Below are 18,705 nucleotides of genomic sequence, written 5' to 3'. Positions count from 1 at the left end.
GTCACAGAACTAGTAAATGACAGAGCCCACATTCAGATTCATGTCCTCCTATCCCCAGTGGGCCCTTCATCATTAGTTTAACTTAAATAGTGATTACAGAAGAAGTTTATTTGGCAGCATATTCTAATGGTTTATTAAATGGCCTATTCTATTTATATTTTGTCTTTTTCCACTTGATGAGAAAAAAATTTTCAAAGATATTTTTGCATGAATAGCTTTATTAATTTTTTGCTGGCTGGATAAGAAACTTTATTACCTCATTCTCCATTATTTACCCAACTGTAACATTCAGCTTCCAAGTTCCAGCTTAAGGGTTTATAAATCAGTTTTTGTTGTATTCACCATTTCTCTTAGTACTATGGTTTCATTGTGTGATGATCATTTGAAGGCTGCATTTACTGCAAAGGTAAGACTTTCCACATATTAGCTCTTTAAAAAATTTAGTTCGATTCGCAGATCATGCTTTTGGGCTGCCAAAACAGCTCTGTGGCAACACTGAAAACGGATGATAAATAGGGAATGTTTAGATTGAGACTTGTGAAGCTGGACTGAAGCACTTATCTTTAGATCCAATTTTGGTGATATATGTATTACGATTCTTGGCAAGAAAAAGCAGTTTCTAGTTGTTGAAAACTATTTTTTTTTCTGAAGTAGATTCTCAAAGAGGTTCCCTAGGCAGCAATGAAGGAAGAACATTGAATTCTCTGACTGTGTCCCTGAAGAACTAACGAGCAGTGTCTTCAATAGCAGCTTTACTGATGATGCAGAAAATGTCATCATAGGGCTATTTCCACAATATCTACTCTCAATGGACATTTAAAGAATCATTTTACAATGCATTCATAAAGATATTCTTACAGGGAATGGATAAGATGTAGTTTAAGGAAGCAACTTTCTTACGACCAGATTGGGTCCAGAAGAGGACTGAGGCTATGGGGTTACAGGGATTTAACTAGAATATTTATTAGATTTTTTTCTTTTGTCAGTCCTGATTAGTCAACATCCCAGTTCATATTGTAAAAGATTTTAAACACAACTCAAAAAAACAAACACTTTAAATAAACCATTGTCAGTATCTATGTCCAGAAAGAGTGGCTAGAGGTGACTGGGAATTAGTCTCTAAATTTCCTATAGCCAAAAAAGAAATGAGAGATAAGTACAATGATCAATGTATTATAATCAATGTGTGTTTTACAAAAAATCCTATTATGCATACTATTTTGCAAATTGCCTTTTTTTCTAGTTAAAATTGTTAGTTAAAATATATTTTTATATCAAATTTTATTTAATCTCCTGATCAGTAACTATTTAATATAATCCAACTATCTCTAAATATTCTCTATATAACTGGTTTGCTGAAACCCAGAATCCAATCTGGGTCTACACATTGAATATTGTCATCATGTTGGTTAAGTATCTGTTATCTGTTGTGTGGTGACTCAACGTGTAATCCCAGCAACTAGGGAGGTTGAGGCAGGACGATCCCAAGTTCATGTCAGACTGGGCAATTTAGTGAGACCCTGACTCAAAGGAAAAAAAGAATTAAAGAAAGCCTGGGGATGTAGCTCAGGGATAGAGTGCCCTCAGGGATAGAAAAGGGAAAAGAACAAAATGTACGACAGAAGTGTCTGTTAACCCAAACAGTATTTTTTATCATATCCTTGACTTGCCGAAGAGACTGTGCCACTTGTCTTATGAAATATCTTACTTTCTTTGTTTATCTGATGCTTTATTATGGAAAATCATCTGCATTTCCTGATAAATACATTGTTTCCTTTATATTGCATTATTAGGAGACACATTTTATCTGGTTGCACTACAATTAGTGACGCTCAGTCTGACCAGTGGATTAGGATGATAAAACTGGATACCCCTCTGTACAGACATGTTTTCTCACTGAATCATGAAAATAGTCTGTTGGGATTATTTTGTCACTACATAAATGCTTATAGATGAAGTAATATTTTCTATCATATGATATTTACTTTTTGGCATTCTTCTGGAAAATAGATGAATAGTTCCAATTGGCTTATTTGGTTACCTTGAAGTACAGTTTTTGTTGGAAAATCAAGATAAATTTAAAACTATTTTGCTGTTCTCTAATAACTGAGAAAGATACAGAATCTAGAATATTCAAAGAACATAATTAGTTTTGACCAGTATAAAATCAAAATTAGTTAATATATGAAGAAACAGGAAAATGTGATCCATATAGAAAATAAAACTGATAAATGCTTAACAAGATTGAGTTAAAAAATAAAAGCAAAACCGAGAGATTATTTAAGTATCAATATCAAGAATGAAGGGATCCTGCAGACTTTTAAAAGATGAAAAGGGAAAATTATAAGCAAATTTATATCAAGAAACACAGTAGTATAGAAGAAATGAACAAATTCCTTAAAAAAGCATGAATACCCAAACTGGCATAAGAAATCTTACTAGCCCTATTTGTTATTACAACCTCCCACAAAGAAAACCTCACGCTAGATGTACCAAGATTGTATCAAGTTCTATATACACAGATTGTACCAAGTGCTATATACCAATCTTATATAGCTCTTTCATAAAAGAGAATCACTTTGCTATTTGTTTTGGGGGTTAACATAACTCTGACATCAAAATATAAAGAAATACCACACTCTGGAAAATTGCTATCTACTGTTCCTAAAGAACATAGATGCAGGGGTTGGGATTATGGCTCAGTGGTAGAGCACTTGCCTTGCATATGTGAGGCACTGGGTTTGATCCTCAGCACCACATAAAAATAAATAAATAAATAATAAAGGTATAGTATCCATCAACAACTAAAAAAATATTAAAAAAGAACATAGATGTAAAAATCATTAATAAAATATTAGCAAACAAAAGAATATTGCATCATGACTAAGTAAGACTTATCCATGGACACTTAAGTTTGATTTAACATTTAAAAACCAGTGTAATTAATCATGCTGCCAGAAGTAAGGAGAAGCACCATGTGATTATGTTAATAAAACAAGTATTTGCAAAACTCAACACTCATTAATTATAAAACTTTCAGCAATTATGAGACAAGAGCTTTGTCAGTCCAATAAAGAGTATCTATGGAACAAAGACTATAACTAGCATTATATTTAATGGTAGAAAACTCTGTTTTATCCTAGGATGAAAAATGAAGCAAGATTATTCATGCTTACCACTTCCATTCAACCTCATCCTAGAGGTTCCATTCATTACAATAAGGCAAGAAGAAGAAATTAGAAAGCCAAAAGATTGTAACTGAAGATGTAAATTATCAGTATTTGTGGAGGACATGATTATCTTTGTACTTATTTTTAAGAAGTTTCAAAGCAGTTGTAAGAAATAATGGTGAGTTTAGTAATTTCATAGATACAAATTGATTTATAAAAATAAAAAATTATGAGCCAGGTGCCATGGTGCACACCTATAATCTCAGTGATTTGGAAAACTGAAGCAGGAGGATTTCAAGTTTAAAGCTAGCCTCAGCAACTTAGTGAGGCCCTAAGTAACTCAACAAGACCCTGTCTCTAATAAAATACAAAAAGGGACTAAGGATGTGGCTCAGTGGTTAAATGCTTCTGGATTTAATACCCAGTGCCCCCCTCCCCTCAAAAAACTCTATTTACTAGGTATAAATAGAACAAAATTATAACAAAATTTTTACATTTAAATGATTATAAAATCTTAAAATATTTTGGTATAAATTTGATAAAATATACATAGTCTTCTGTACTAAAATCCACAAAATGATGCTGAAAGACAGAGTCATTTGTACTCTATTCACAGGTTAGAAGACTTAATTTGTTAATTTTTTCCAATTTACTCTGTTAGTTCCATGTAATACCAGTCATAGTAGCAATAGAGATTTTTATACAAATTAAGAATCTCATTATAAAATTCAATAATTTTTAGAAATAATGAAGGTGGAGGATTTAAACTGCCTCATGTATATATTCAATAAAGAGCCATTGTTTGAGAGAATCAGGTATTGACATAATGATAGACCAATAGGTTAATGAAAAATAGTCTGAAAATAGATGCACACATATATAGTCAGTCAATGGTTGATAAAAGTGCTAAAGCAATTGGGGAATGGATGGTATACCATTCATTCGTATAAAATCCACACCTGTGAAATTTTTAGAAGAAAACATTGGAGATTACTTTTTGAAATTTGAGTTTGGTTAATAATTATTAGAGATTATTATGGTTTGGATGTGTGGTGTCTCCCTAAAACTCATATGTGACACAATACAAGAACTATCAGAGGAGAAATGATTGGGTTAGGAGAGCCTTAACCTAATAAGTCAATTAATCCCCTGGTAGGATTAACTGATGAGTTACAACTGAGGGTGGGTAGGGTGTGGCTGAGAGGTGGGTCCCTGGGATGTATATGTGTTGGGGTATATATTTTGTATCTGGTAAGTGGAGTCTCTCTCTGCTTCCTGATCACCATGTGAGCCATTTCCCTCTTGCATAATCTTCCCCCAAGCTGTTCAGCTTCACCTAGTGTTTTAAGTAATGAAGCTGGCGGTTTATGGACTGAGACTTCTGAAACTATGAGCCCCCAAATAAACTTTTCCTTCACTAAAATTGTTATCGTCAGGTCTTTTCATCATAGCAGCAAAAAAAGCTGACCAAAACAGAGATTATATATAGAATAATAAAGATAATGTTAAGATGATTAATTGTATTTCTTCAAAATTAAAAGCATCCTCTCATCAAAGTACACTTAAGAAAATAAAAAGACAAATTAGATCAGTAGAAAGTATTTAAAAAATATGTAACTGACAAAGAACTTCTTTCCAAAATGTTTAATGAAATAATACATCATAGTAATAAAACTACAACAAAAATGGGAAATTTTTTGAATAATTCATCAAGAGAGACTTATCAAATGGCCACTAAGCTTATTGGAAAATGTGTTTGAAATCTTGGTCATTAGCAAAATGTAAACTAAAACTACAATAATGTAGTATAAAAGTATACAATTATAAAATATCCCATTTCACTTTGGTGAAGTCCTATGATAAAATCTAGCCAGTGGAGTTGGGAGCAAAAGTGACCTGTGTCACATCTGGTCTGACATAGACCATATACCTTTCTTTTTTCTTGTGATGTGAGGACTTGTAACCTTTGAGATGGTGGCCAACAGTCATTCAACAGATTCCCTGAATGACCATGATGTTCAGAGCCTCCCCTCCAATCTATAACTGGGCATGGAAAGAAAGAAACTTTTGTTATTTTAATCTACTACAAGTTTGGGATTATTCACTATAGCAGCCTAATCTAACCTGATATAATAGAATGGTTACAAAACATATTTTTTTGATATCTACATTCCCTGGATTAAAAGTTCCAACTCAGTGCGTATTATGATTTATTTGTTTATTTTGGTAGGTATTCTGCTACATTGTTGATAGTTTGCATAATTACCACCACATCCTCTTGAATAATGATCTTTCAATTGTAAATTTTGAATGTAGTCATAGATATGCAACCTGTGTATACATTGCAATTTTGAAATGTTGACTGTTGTGTGACTGGGCCCATCAATTGTGACCTCAATGCCAGCCCTGACTTCTTACTTCTTATTGTGAAAATAGGTTACTGCTCATGTTATATGTTCTGATAATATTATTTCACTAACTCTGAGAACTTCTCAAATAAATAATGAACTTCAAAGGTTATGATCTTTTAAAAAGAAATCATACATCAATTTTGTATATTATTTCCCAAGATTGCAATATTTCTCTATTTTATGTATTTCCCTTTTTTATTCTCTAGGGTAGTCATTTCTCACTAACATAATAAATATTAACCTAAAAAAAGAAGAGCTACATCTTTCTAAGTTCTTAAATTATTGGCAAAAATTTATGTAAGTGGGAGCAAGTAGAGTCTAGTTTGTGAGTTGCCATATTTAGTGTAAAACAGAATGGAGAATTTTTGAATTTTAGATGTTTTGTATGTTTCATATGTAGTCTATTTGTCTGAAAAATTGTTCAAAGTTGTTAAATTGTCCATAACAACTGAAATTTCCACTTTGACTTGCCAGAAATTAGGGGGGGGGGAATGTTTTCCACTGAAGCCAAAGCTCATACCACTAAAAGAATCCTCAATAAAAAACTCTTTTTACATTTATCATATGACTTAATATGACAGAACATAATTACATGTAATTCCATTTCTCTTATTTATTCTGCCATGTCATAATATGTCATTTTGGGAGGAAAAGCCAACTTCTGATGTATTTGCGGTGCAGACCAATAGTTATTATGTAGCATCACAAGACTACTTCTTTTCTAAGAATTTAGTAGTTTGAATCACCTATCTCTTAACTCCATAGCAGTCTAGACAGAATTCTGTCACAAAGCAGGATGTGAAACATGCCATGATCAGCCCCCCGACGGGAGCTCATGCTATATCTGTAGCTAAGCTGAGTGGCAAAATAATTGCATATGTGCTAGGAAAGTTCATGTGCATGTCAAGGCATCTCGTGCAATCTGTTTTGGTTCTCAGATTCAACATCTTAGCTGGAGAGATTGAAGATACCTTTTGAACAAAATCACAAGGAGGTTCCTGGCAGGAGCATTTCCCCTCTTAACATCAAAGACATGCTCTTGAAAACTTTGGTGTCACTGTCCTTTAGATCACTGAAGTGTTAACGCTATTTGGAACTTTGGGGAATGACAAGGGGATACTATTATTAATTATGCCAAGATATGTGCATAAACCTGGACTTTAAAAATCAAACTGGGATGTATGTGCACATTATCATATTGAGTTTTAGAGGAATTACAGAGACACTTAAGCTTAATTTAACTCTACACCCTAATTTAATGTTTGGCACATCCAGAAAGTTTCATAAAGATTAGGTTAGCTGTGTGAAAAACTAAAGCAAGAAGAGGATTATAATCTGTCACCTTTCTTGTTGAACACTAAAGGTTCCTGCTCTAAAACAAAATGAAACAAAACCCATGGCTTAAAAATAAGCAGGGCCATTTTAAGAAATATTTTGTGTCCTACTTAAGAAATCCAGTGCATAATTAAAAAAAACAAGACTATTTAAAGTAATTATTATTTTTATTTATTTTTCTATTTTTTGTTATCAATGGACCTTTATTTTATTTATTTATTTATGCGCATGCTGAGGATCGAACCCAGTGCCTCATCAGGGCTAGGCAAGTTCTCTACCACTGAGCTACAATCCTAGCTCAAGTAATTATTATTTTTTTAAACAGAAGCAAGAGTGATTCTTGACTAACCAGGATATTGATGGTAAAGAACATTATGAATACCCAACCAATGGGTGGACTAAAACTAGTCAATCATGACATATAATAGGATGATTGTGAATTATTTGGTTAAAATTGTATTTGATTTTTGAAATTATATTCACTATTCTATAGGTATTATTCATGTATGAAAATAATTGATATATAATAGTTCAGAAGCTTGAAGTATTATATAAAATCTTTGTTAAAAAAGGTCCAAAAATCTTTTGAGAATGTCTGTTATCTAATTTTCCCACATGATTTCTACATTTTCCTTCCTTCCTTCCTTCCTTCCTTCCTTCCTTCCTTCCTTCCTTCCTTCCTTCCTTCCTTCCTTCCTTCTTTCCTTCCTTCCTTCCTTCCTTTCTTTTTTGGCCCAACCCCACAACAAAATAAGAGAGGAGTTGAGCAGAGGTGCACAGATCTGTGCATGTTCTCTTCTCCCTTTCAGCTCTCCCCAGACATCCCTAGATTTGCAATCACCAACCTCGGAGTCAATTACAGTCTGCTGTACTTCTGTTAAAAAAGGTCTCCCATTTGGTAGAGGATGAGTCCTTTTATCTTGGCAGTGAATACAATTGCTTTCTTTCACTGTAATCAATATAGAGCCTGACCTTAAAGGCGAATATTTCCCAAAGAGTAGGAAGAACTGCTGTACGTGCAAAAATGTGTTTGTGGTAGCAAGTATTCAACTAAAAATCAAGGGCAATGTCTCTATTTTCCTTATCGCTTGAAGTTGAGAAATTCCTTTTTTTTTTAATTCAGAGCTTCCTATAAATGAACCTTTCCCAAGATCCAGCTTTTCTGGAGAAACTGCTCTGTGCAACTCTTTGGATATGCAGTTTGCTCTGTTGACAAATCATTTCTTCTAAAATTTTTTCCTAACAGGTCTGAGCTGTTAGAAGAGAAACAGAATTGAAAGCATCTTATCTCTTTTCTCATGATCCCAAATGCATTTAAAAACAACACAACAAAAAATCAGATCAAAGCAAAATAAATCCAAAAATGTGTTCTGCTTCTACATCTGAATCTTACTTTGATTTGAATTAAAAAAAAAAAACCTCAATAGAGAGAGGAGTGTTAAAACAAGAAAACAATTCACACAAAACAACCACAGTCTCACATACTTGAATCTCACCCCAGTGATTCAAAACATGTTTTTGGTGTCCTAAAGTAGTAAATGATTTCAGTGGTTTTTTTTTTTTAATTTAAAAACAGGCTGGTTTCTAAAAGATATAATTGAGAAAAGGATTACAATTTGCTCCTTGATCTTCATAGCTACATATGCACATAAATACTACTACAAGCAGAGTCATGTTTGCATGAAAAGACATTATTATAATGTATTTAAATCTAGGAGAGCTAATCAGTAACAGAGAAATTTATTGTAGTTGACCAATTTTATTATTCTTTTTCTTGTGTCAGTGAAAATGGGGAACATTTTTATTGAAATAATAACCTCAAGTAAAATAACATAGCAGGATGATGACTGTAGGAAGAAAAGATTAAGCAGGAGATTAGAGGTATTTAGGGGAAAAGGTAGGAAAAATGGAAGACAAGACCATACATACAAAGTTATTTTAGATATAATTTAGAGTTGGAATTGAAATAGTAACAATTACTTATTGATTATCTGATTTAATGCTCAGTTTTATGTAGTCTTCCATATTATCTCAGTTTTATAAATTAGATACTATTTATTTTTATAGACAAGAAGCAAAGATTCAGAAAGAACAAATAGTCATAAGTTACATGGCTGATTTGTGGCAGTATTTGAGTCTAGGTACTTAACTTTATGATCCATGTCTTTCTACTTTGCCAAAAAAAGGGGAAGATTGAACCAGGAGCTAAAGGGCTGCCATACCAAGTGACCTCTAAGTTCCCTTCCAGTTTTTACTTTCTACTCAAAACTTACATGTATATTTTCTTTTATTTTTTGAGATTATTTAATTAATAATCACATCAATTTAAAGCTGTAAGAGACAATAGTATAAGCACTGACAGTATTTTAAGGAATCTCATTCAAAGAGAAAACCAATACTATAATAAAATTCTATTGCAAATATAATTTAATGTCATGTTTAACATGATAAATTGAGAATTGCAAGATTTAAAAACTTGCAATTTTCATGAGTTACAGATAGATTTAAAAATATTTCCTTTGTATGTTTGCTTGCTGTTGGAATGAAAATTAGTACAGCCATTATGAAAAACTATATGGACTTTCCTCAGAAAATTAAAAATAGAACTAACACATAATCCAGTAATTTCATTCCTGAGTATATATCTAAAGGAAATGAAATCTGTATGTTGAAGAGACATTGGCAGTTCCATTTCCATGTTCATTGCTGCCAATTTCACAATAGTCAAGAAGTGGAAATAACCTAAGTGTCCATCAACTGATGAATAGATGAAAAAATGTGGCACAAATACACAATGGAAAACTATTCAGTTGAATAAAAGAATGAAATTCTGCCATTTGTGGTAACACGGATGGAACCAGAAATCATTATGTTAAGTGAAATAAGTCAGGCAGAGAAAGATAAGCATTTCATGATACCACCCATATGTGGAAGCTGGGGGTGGACTGGTGGTTACCTGAAGCCAGGAAGAGCAGGGGAGGGATGGAAGGAGAAAGGTTGATCAATGGGTATTAAGTTGTAGTTATATAGAATCATCAAGCCAGATGTGCTATTGCATTGTAGGGTGACTGTGATCAACCGTAATGTACTATTCATTTAAAAAAACTAGAAGAAATGATTTATTTATAAAATTTTTTAATTATAAAGAAATGATAAAAGTTAGAGAAAATAAATATGTTTAACCTGATTTAAACATCACAATACATACATGTGTGGAAATATTATGTTATGACATTAATATGCACCACTTTTATATTTTTATGTATCAGTTTAAAGTAAATTTAATTTTAAAAATTCTCCTTTTTAATAATTTTAATGCTGTTTCTCAAACTTGATGATAATAATTATTATTTTTTTTTTGCTATGCATTGAGAACTGGTTTAAAATTTTGAAACATTTTTGAGAGCCTGGAAATTACTTTTCAAATACAAAACACTAAGTCACATTTTTGTTGAAAGAAGGCTTGTGTAAGCACATGTGATTTCACTTAGCCAGCCCTTCTACAGTGTTACTGGTGGGAGAGGGCAGGGAGACCCTTATGTGTAATATGAATGCTTGTGGCTAAGGCAGGGTGCATTGTTAGCATGGTTCTGGGTAGAAAATGGACACTGAACCCATGAGAACTTGTCCAAACTTCCCATTGCTTAAGTAAGGTCTGTGATTTCTAATAACTGGTTTCTGCTTTAATCTATCATTTCAGCAGGAGTACATCCTGACTTTGTTGATTTATTGATTCACTTATCGCTGAGTTTATATATTGTGCCTTTTCCCCAAAGTCTTTTAGACCCTGGAAAAGCTTCAGAAAAAGATTAGTCTTAAAACCACTCTTTGAACAACAAGCTTCATATAAAATGACGTAAAAAAAGGTTCATGTCATTTAGTTAACCACAGTCATCTGAAGATCAATTATGTGGTTCATTTTTGTGGAATTACATATGAGCATAAATACATTTATTTTAGCCCATATATGTATATGATGAAAAATTGCAAGTCCATTGCTGTGGATGCTGGAGGGCTGGAGGATTAATGCTCTTTAAACCACGAAATGGGTGTGTGCTCTTAGGCAATTTAATGAAACTCTCTGAGCCTTAAAATTTTCCTCTTGGGTTGCTTGAAAGTATGTGGAGTTGCAGCAGCACCAATCTCTTGTCCTCCCTCCTCTTTAACCCTCTTTAAATGCTGTGTACTTTTCCATTTCTCTTGTTTTTGATATCCCTGATATTTCTCTTTCTAGAATTCTTTCTTCTATTACCAGAATCCTACACAAAATTCTTTTAAGAAAAGAAATATCCCCATGAGAAAACTGTAGTTGTATATGCATTATTGGAAGATGATAACAGAAATGCCTTCATTCAGTTCTCATATACTTATTGAATAATTGCCCTGTACCATACAGTGAGATGAAGACACAGTGGGAAATAAATCAAATGTAATCTGAAGGTTTACAACAAAAAGAAATGATAAGTGTTTAAGGAGACAAACACTAACATCCTGATTTTATCATTACATGTTGTATTCATATATTGAATTATTACACTGTAACTCCTAAGTTTGTGAAATTATTATGTCAATAAAAATTGAAATAAAACCAATACAGGAAAAAGTATTTCAGTAAATACAAAACCATGAATATAGAGGAACAAACCACTAATATCTATATATGGTATCAGAGTGATTTGAGAAAGGAGAAGGAAGATAACAAGATTTTGTTGATTCAGAGAACTGGAATTCTACTGTTATAGTCAGATACTTGCTGGAAAGCTTCAGGGGCAATTCTGAGGACAGAACAGAAACTGGGAGAAAACTGTCAATCTTAAGTTAGTGCAGAGGTCTTTAGGAAATTCTAATGATGGTGGCAATTTGGCAGCATAATTTTAGGCAGAGAAGCTATTAGAAATCACTCTGTAGCACAGTGTTTTGATTGCATGTTTCTAAAATTTTAAGGACAGAAGAGCTGCTGATTATCCTAACTTTATAGTATTCATATGGTTGATGGTAGTATTAGTATTGTTGTTCTTTTTTAATTTTTATTGGTTGTTCACAACATTACAAAGCTCTTGACATATCATATTTCATACATTAGATTGAAGTGGGTTATGAACTCCCAATTTTACCCCAAATGCAGATTGCAGAATCACGTCGGTTACACATCCACAATTTTACATAATGCCCTATTAGTAATTCTTGTATTCTGCTACCTTTCCTATCCCCTACTATCCCCCATCCCCTTCCCTCACATCTTCTCTCTCTACCCCATTTACTGTAATTCATTTCTCTCCTTGTTTATTTGGACAACTTTATTTGCATGTGTGATTAAAAAAATAATTATGTTAGTGTCATGGAGAATAGATTTGTTGTTAAGAGGGAAAGGAGGCATAGATATAAAATTGGTAGGGCTAAGTAAAAACCATATAATGTGTTGAATTTTAATTTGAAGTATCAATGATATATCATGATATGACATGACCTATTTCGTCTTGAAAAGGATTATATATTTACTGGCTTTGTCAACTGAAAGAATTTAGAAACAATATGCTTCCACATATCAATTCACTCATCTAATATTCAGAAAGATCCTTAGATGGAATACTTTACTTACTGGACAATAAAGAAGCTGTCAGAACTACTGGTTTATGTCAGATGGGCTCAGAACCAATGTAAATGGGCTTATGCTGGCCAAAGATGGCACAATTTGTGCATCAACAAGGATAATAACCTCAATGGATTGAAATACATGAATACATCAAATACACTAAAATTCATAGCTTCAATGAAATGAAAAATCATTGATAACCATTGGAGGATGTCAGGAAAATAATGTATTATTTTGAAAATTAATAAATAAGGGACGACAATCAAGAACTTATCCTTCTCCTTGTAGGATCCATGTCAAGTAACTAAACAGAGGACATTTCTTTCTTTTTGTGAGTATCCTAATCAATAAATTAGGAAAGAAAGAAATCAGAGTAGTAGTGTTTTGCTGTTGCAATAAACAATCTATGAACTAGGCAATACTCATAATGGCTACTTATATCATCATTATGTTCCTTATAAATAAAGCATAAAACATGGTCTATGAAGTTATGTGTTAGTTGGCTTTCCATCACTATAACAAAATACCCAAGATATCCAACTTATGAAGAGAAAAGGTTTATTCTGCCTCACAGTTTTGTAGGTTTCAGTACCTGGTCAGTTAGCTCCATTGCTTTTGGACCTGTAGAAAGGCAAAGAAGTCCCTTACATGATAATGCCTACACCATTACAGAGAGATGCGTCAAAGCAAAGCTGCTCATCTTATAATGACTGCAGAGTGAAAGAGAAAAAGCCAAGCATCCTACAATCTGCTCCAAAGGTATTCCTCCAATGGCATAAAACCTCCCACTAGGCCCCACTCTTAAAGGTTTCTATCACCTTCAAATAGTGTCACGCTGAGGACCAAGCCTTCAGAACAAAGGAACTTTGAGGGATATTCTAGATCTGAAGCATGTGGTCTAGCTAAATAAACCACTTGAACCTGAATCTGTTCAAGCTTCAGTGTCTAACTATCAATTTGCAGGAAAAACAATGGAAAGAGAATCTCTAAATTATACCATAGAGAGGCAATTTAAAAATTCAGAAAGTGGGAAACTTGAAAGAAATAAGTACTTAGTTTCTTTAGCAAAAGTTTTACAAGGAATAAAAGAGAGATAGGGAGAGAAGTTATAAAAAAGCAATTAGAGACATATTAACAATGGCAATGTATAAATCTTATTTGGGTCTGGATTTGAACCTTTCAAAAAATAAATAAAAAGAAAAAATTTAGAAGATAACTACAGAAATGTGAATGCTGAATTGGTTCATATTGAAGAATTTTGGATAATCATCTTGGATGGGATGATAGTACTGTGGCTATGTTTTAAGTTGGTTGTTCTTATTTTTTAGATAGCACAAATGGCATTATTTGTCTAGATTTTCTTCAAAATACTCAGGGGTGAGGGAAAATAGTTGAGCATAAAAAGAAGCAGGTTTGGCCAGGAGTAGGTAGTTGCTGAGCTGGGTAATAGGTGCATCAAGATTCCCTCTATTGTTCTATTTTGTATAGACTTGAAATTTTTCATAGAAGTTAAGGACATATCTGTAACCATCTTCTAATTTTGAACAATGCCATTCAGTTTTCACACCATTCTTACCATCAGTACTTTGGGTACAACCTTTATTGTTTCTTCACAAGCAGTTACCTGCATAGTGTTATTAAATTTCACAAAGAGGAGTTTGGTTTGGATCTTTGTTTAAACTTTGTGCTGAGAACGTGGTACAGATACTTCATTCTTGAAATTTAAATCTGGAGAATTTTCTTTTGTTATTTATCTGACAACTTCTTGCCTGTTTTCCCTGTTACCTATATTTGCATATGAATTTCCTATAGCGAGTCTCCTTTATTTGTCTTATTCTTTTAAATAATTCTAATCTCTTATTCTTTTAAATAATTTTTTTTTCTGGGGGAATTTAATTCTCCTGTCCTGCTATTGGATATTTTTCTTTCTCCATTTATATTTGTAATTTCTAAGACCTTTTCCTCACTTTTAGTCTTGTTCCATTTGCTCCTCAACAAATGTGGTAGTTCTCTTACGTTTCAAAGATTATTTTTTCAATTTCGTTTTGCTTTTAATTATATCTACTTTTTTGGAGTATTTTTTTTAGGGTGACTGAGGCCACTATTTCACATTGGAGGTTTTCCAGTCAATCTCTGTCCACTCATGTTTGACAGTAAGGAACTAAAATACAGGAAATTCATTGGATCAAGAATATGGTTATTTCATTGTGAGACCTTTGAGTATCAGTTTTTGTAGGCATTTTCTTTTGAATCCACCAATCTCCTCCTTAAGAGTATAACCCTAATCTTTACATTCTAAGAGCCAAAGAGTGGGAAGCAAGGGAGAAAAACAAACATCTCTGTTCCCAATATTAATTTTCATTAAATCCACCTGATTTTTGCATGCATATTTCCCTACATTTCCTTCTGGAACTTTCAAATACATAGTCCCCATGTTGCACAATCCCCAGAGATCAGTTCTCCCACTAGGTTAGATAAAATAATACAGAACCTTGATAATATCTTTGTGACTTTTAACCAGTCCTAAGATTACTAATCCAACACTCTCTATCTTAAGATGTACCCTAGATCCTCTAACTCCTGAACTTTCCAGACCAGGAATAGGAAATAACTTTCAACATTGGATTCAATTGATAATGTCTCTTTCCACAACTATGTTGATGTAAATATTTGGGCCAGCTTCATGATATGATAGTTTAGGAATTGTGGACATGGTAAAATGTTGAGACAGGGTTTCAAAAATTCCTGGAAAGTAAACCGTGATTCTATGATACCAATTGAAAAGCTGAGCAATTTGATGTTAATTTAAATGGATTGTCAAGAATTTTATGAAATGAAATACATGAATACGATTATTTGCGACTTTCCCCCTCTTGGGCAAAGGTTTCCTGGAGTATTAAAATCATGTGCATAAGAGATTTGAAGAATAATGTTATATTATTAAAGATAGCAAGCCAAGTGGGCTTAAATATTTCAGTATTACTAATAATATTAAAATGAGAAGAATTCAAAGGCTATTCCAGGAATCTGTCAAAAAACATTGATTCTTACTGTCATGTATAACTAAAAAGAACAAGTAAAAAAATATTGATTCTTGCTTGGATTAGGCAGGATTGTTTTGGTTATGCTGCAGCAAGCATTCTCAGATCTCAGCAGTTTAACATGTCTTATCTATGCTGCATTCCCTTGGTGGCTGTGGGAGGCCCAGCTTGGCTGTCAGAGGAGTCACCATCTTTCAGTTGTATCCTCTGACACTCATGATGGTTAATGAGTGAGAAATTTTGTACCTACAATTTAATGTCAAGGCTGAAGGACACCATTTCTGTTTTTTGTCTTTCAGTTGGATCTAGCCTGCCTGATCATTAGGTGCAGGGAAATGTGTTTTTCCACATACTGAGGATGTATAGGTAAGTCAGTGAGTCTATCATATATCTTCAGAAACAGCTGAAGTTTAACAGCACCACAATAGAATAAACTTTTAAAAGCATTTTTACATTTCTTAAGTATTGGGCTCTGTTTTTTATTGGTGTTCTATTCCATGGATTGCTGTTCATATTAAAATTCCAGTTTTGGATTTTATAGGCAACATTCTAAGAACAATTTGCTTTCTTTTGATCTCACATTGAAGAAGACACAAGGATGATGAAGTTGTTATTTGTTTTTAGCAATGTTGCCCTTATTAGGTTTAGGACTGAAATATTTTGCATTACCTAGCAAGGTAAGACCTGAAAAGAAACTTTATATAATGAAACTTTATATATCATGGAGTATCTGAACTTGGTTGAGTATCAGCAGATCTCCTATCTCCCATCTCTCACACTAAATGTGTTTCTCTCATGGCATTTCCTGTATGGGGCTAGTAAATGTTTTTGCTTGCATCTGGACCTAATTCTGAGCTATGTCACTGATGACACTGTCCAGACTATAATGCAGATGGAATTAGAGAAAAGGAATGTCTATAATCACACACACAGGCGAGCTTACACAACAGAAAGCTTCTAATCCAGTATAGTCCTAAGTAATATGCTCCATGTGTGTGAGTGGACTCAGTGTGATACAGACATTATTGAAGATTTACCTACTTGTTTTTAGAACAGTATGAACTTTGCATACTGTCTTTTAACAGTGTATACTTTTAGAATTTTATTATATTGAAAGTTTTAGTGTCTATTCTCCTAGACAAACATATGAAAACATTTACCTTTTAAAGCAGAGCTAACAACTACACTTTTGGAGCTCTTATGTGCTGGAGAGAATACTAAGTACTTTATTTGAATAACTCATTAATTCTCAAAATAGTCATGATTTTGGTACTGTTATTATTTACCCATATGGGATGGAAAATAGCCTTAGGGAAGCTAAGTAACCTGCCCTGGCTGCATAGTTACAGTTGAACTCTGACTCAGGTATCTGACTCCAGAGTAGTGCTTGCTAAGGTTCCCCACAAGAATTACTTCATGTATATCCTTGGTAGCTAGGTGTTCAACTGGAGTTTTATTTAAAAAAATGGAGTTAGTATAATCCATGATATTTAATATAACTGTGAATGAATATTTCATAATATTTCCCCCAAATTGCGGAATTTTAAGTTCTCACTGGAAGCCTAAAGTGAATTTTATAACCTCAACTCTGATTCACAGCAAGAAGATTTTTTAAAAAAAGGAGATGGGGTTGATGTTGTTAGGCTAGAAATTCTACGTTAGGATTGATGTTTTAGGTCCAAACACTATTTTTAAAAACTCTGGCATTACCTCTTAAAATTCTGACTTTGCCATTGTTTTCCCGAATAGTCTTTCTTAAGTAATATTCATCAATTAGCTAAAATAAATTTGGAGAAATTGAATTAAAAAAACTTACCAAATATATTTAGTTTTAGTTTTCCCATCTGAAAAATAAGGTTACTTGTACCTAAACTACCTAATGGATTGATTAGAATAATCCAACATGGGCAACACAGTTACCAAGAAAACATACCTTTAATGATTCTCTTACCCCATCCTCACCTTTTCTTTCCCTCTTTTTTCCTTTTCTTTATCATTATTCTTATGTACTTTTTGCAAGCAGTTGTTAGCACCAGAACTTAGAAAAAAAATGCCTTTTTACTGAATTTATGCTGTCTGAAAGTGAACATTTGGGAGTATCTTTGGAATTCCTACATGTTATTAAAATTATCTATGAATTAACTTGACAATTTTTTTCAGAATTGAGCAATTAGTTGTTTCATTGCTATGTCTAGATGTTTTGACTCTAGATAAGTATAGTCTAAAAGAATTGAGGTAAAATTAAGGTTTTTAAAAATGATTAAGTCTCTGTATTAAATTCTTAGAGCAGCAAGTGCTAGATTAATAAGGTGAAAATCAATTAGCTAAAATAAATTTGGAGAAATTGAATTAAAAAATCTTACCAAATATATTCAACTTAGTAAAGCTGTTTCCTTTAAACTATTTTGAAAGTTTGTTAATTATATAATGATATTAACAACTCATAATTATTTCTGTAAAATTTAATTGATCAATGCTTTTATAGTAGCACTGGAGTAACTTTGAACTTACCAAGACAGCATCATTTACAAAAAGTCAATGAACAAAATTTCAAAGTGTATCATGGGTTTTTTCATCATAATGATTTTGTTTAGGTCATATTTTAAATTTCAAATTTTAATTCTGACCAAATTTTAGTGTTTTTATGATTTTAGTTTATGACTTATAACAGTGAATAAGCAAAACTTATTATTAACTCCTTGTGTATTTATTTTGTCATTTTGGAGAATTCATAAGCAACTTATTTTCTTGAAAATTCATTTGTTATTTTGTTTATGACTGTTGAATACAAAACGTTAGATATTGTTATGGTTTGGATATGAGATGTCCCCTCAAAGCACCTGTACTAATGCAGCTATGTGAAATGATTAGATTCTGAGAGCTGTAACCTAATCTGTCCACCTTATTTTGAATGAACTGATTGGGTAGTATTATAGGCAGCTGGGGCATGGCTAGAGAAGTTGGGTCACGGGGGGCATGCCCTGGAAGAGTGCATCTTTCCTGTGATGCCTTCTTCTTCTGATCTCTGCTTCTTGTCTGCTAAGAGCAGAGCAGCTTCCCTTATCCACACCCATCCCTCATTATATCCTCCCTCAAGGTTGGGCCCAGACCAAAGGAGTCAACCATCTTTGGATGGAGCTCTCTGAAATCATGAG

The 18,705-nt window shown here is 33.0% G+C and overlaps 1 long non-coding RNA gene across 1 annotated transcript in view; it reads left to right on the top strand.

Moving 5' to 3' along the window:
- Positions 1 to 294: 294 nt before the first annotated feature.
- Positions 295 to 18,705, top strand: part of LOC144365880 (uncharacterized) — an 84,355-nt gene continuing 65,944 nt past the window's right edge. The window contains exons 1-2 of the long non-coding RNA XR_013424610.1: positions 295 to 406; positions 15,850 to 15,916. This is a non-coding gene — a long non-coding RNA (uncharacterized LOC144365880). The remainder of the gene's footprint in view (positions 407 to 15,849; positions 15,917 to 18,705) is intronic.

This window comes from Ictidomys tridecemlineatus, chromosome 8 (genome assembly GCF_052094955.1).
Source record: "Ictidomys tridecemlineatus isolate mIctTri1 chromosome 8, mIctTri1.hap1, whole genome shotgun sequence".
Taxonomy (NCBI): Eukaryota; Metazoa; Chordata; class Mammalia; order Rodentia; family Sciuridae; genus Ictidomys; species Ictidomys tridecemlineatus.
Note: the sequence above shows the minus strand (reverse complement) of the source record. Positions and strands in the feature narration are given on the sequence as shown.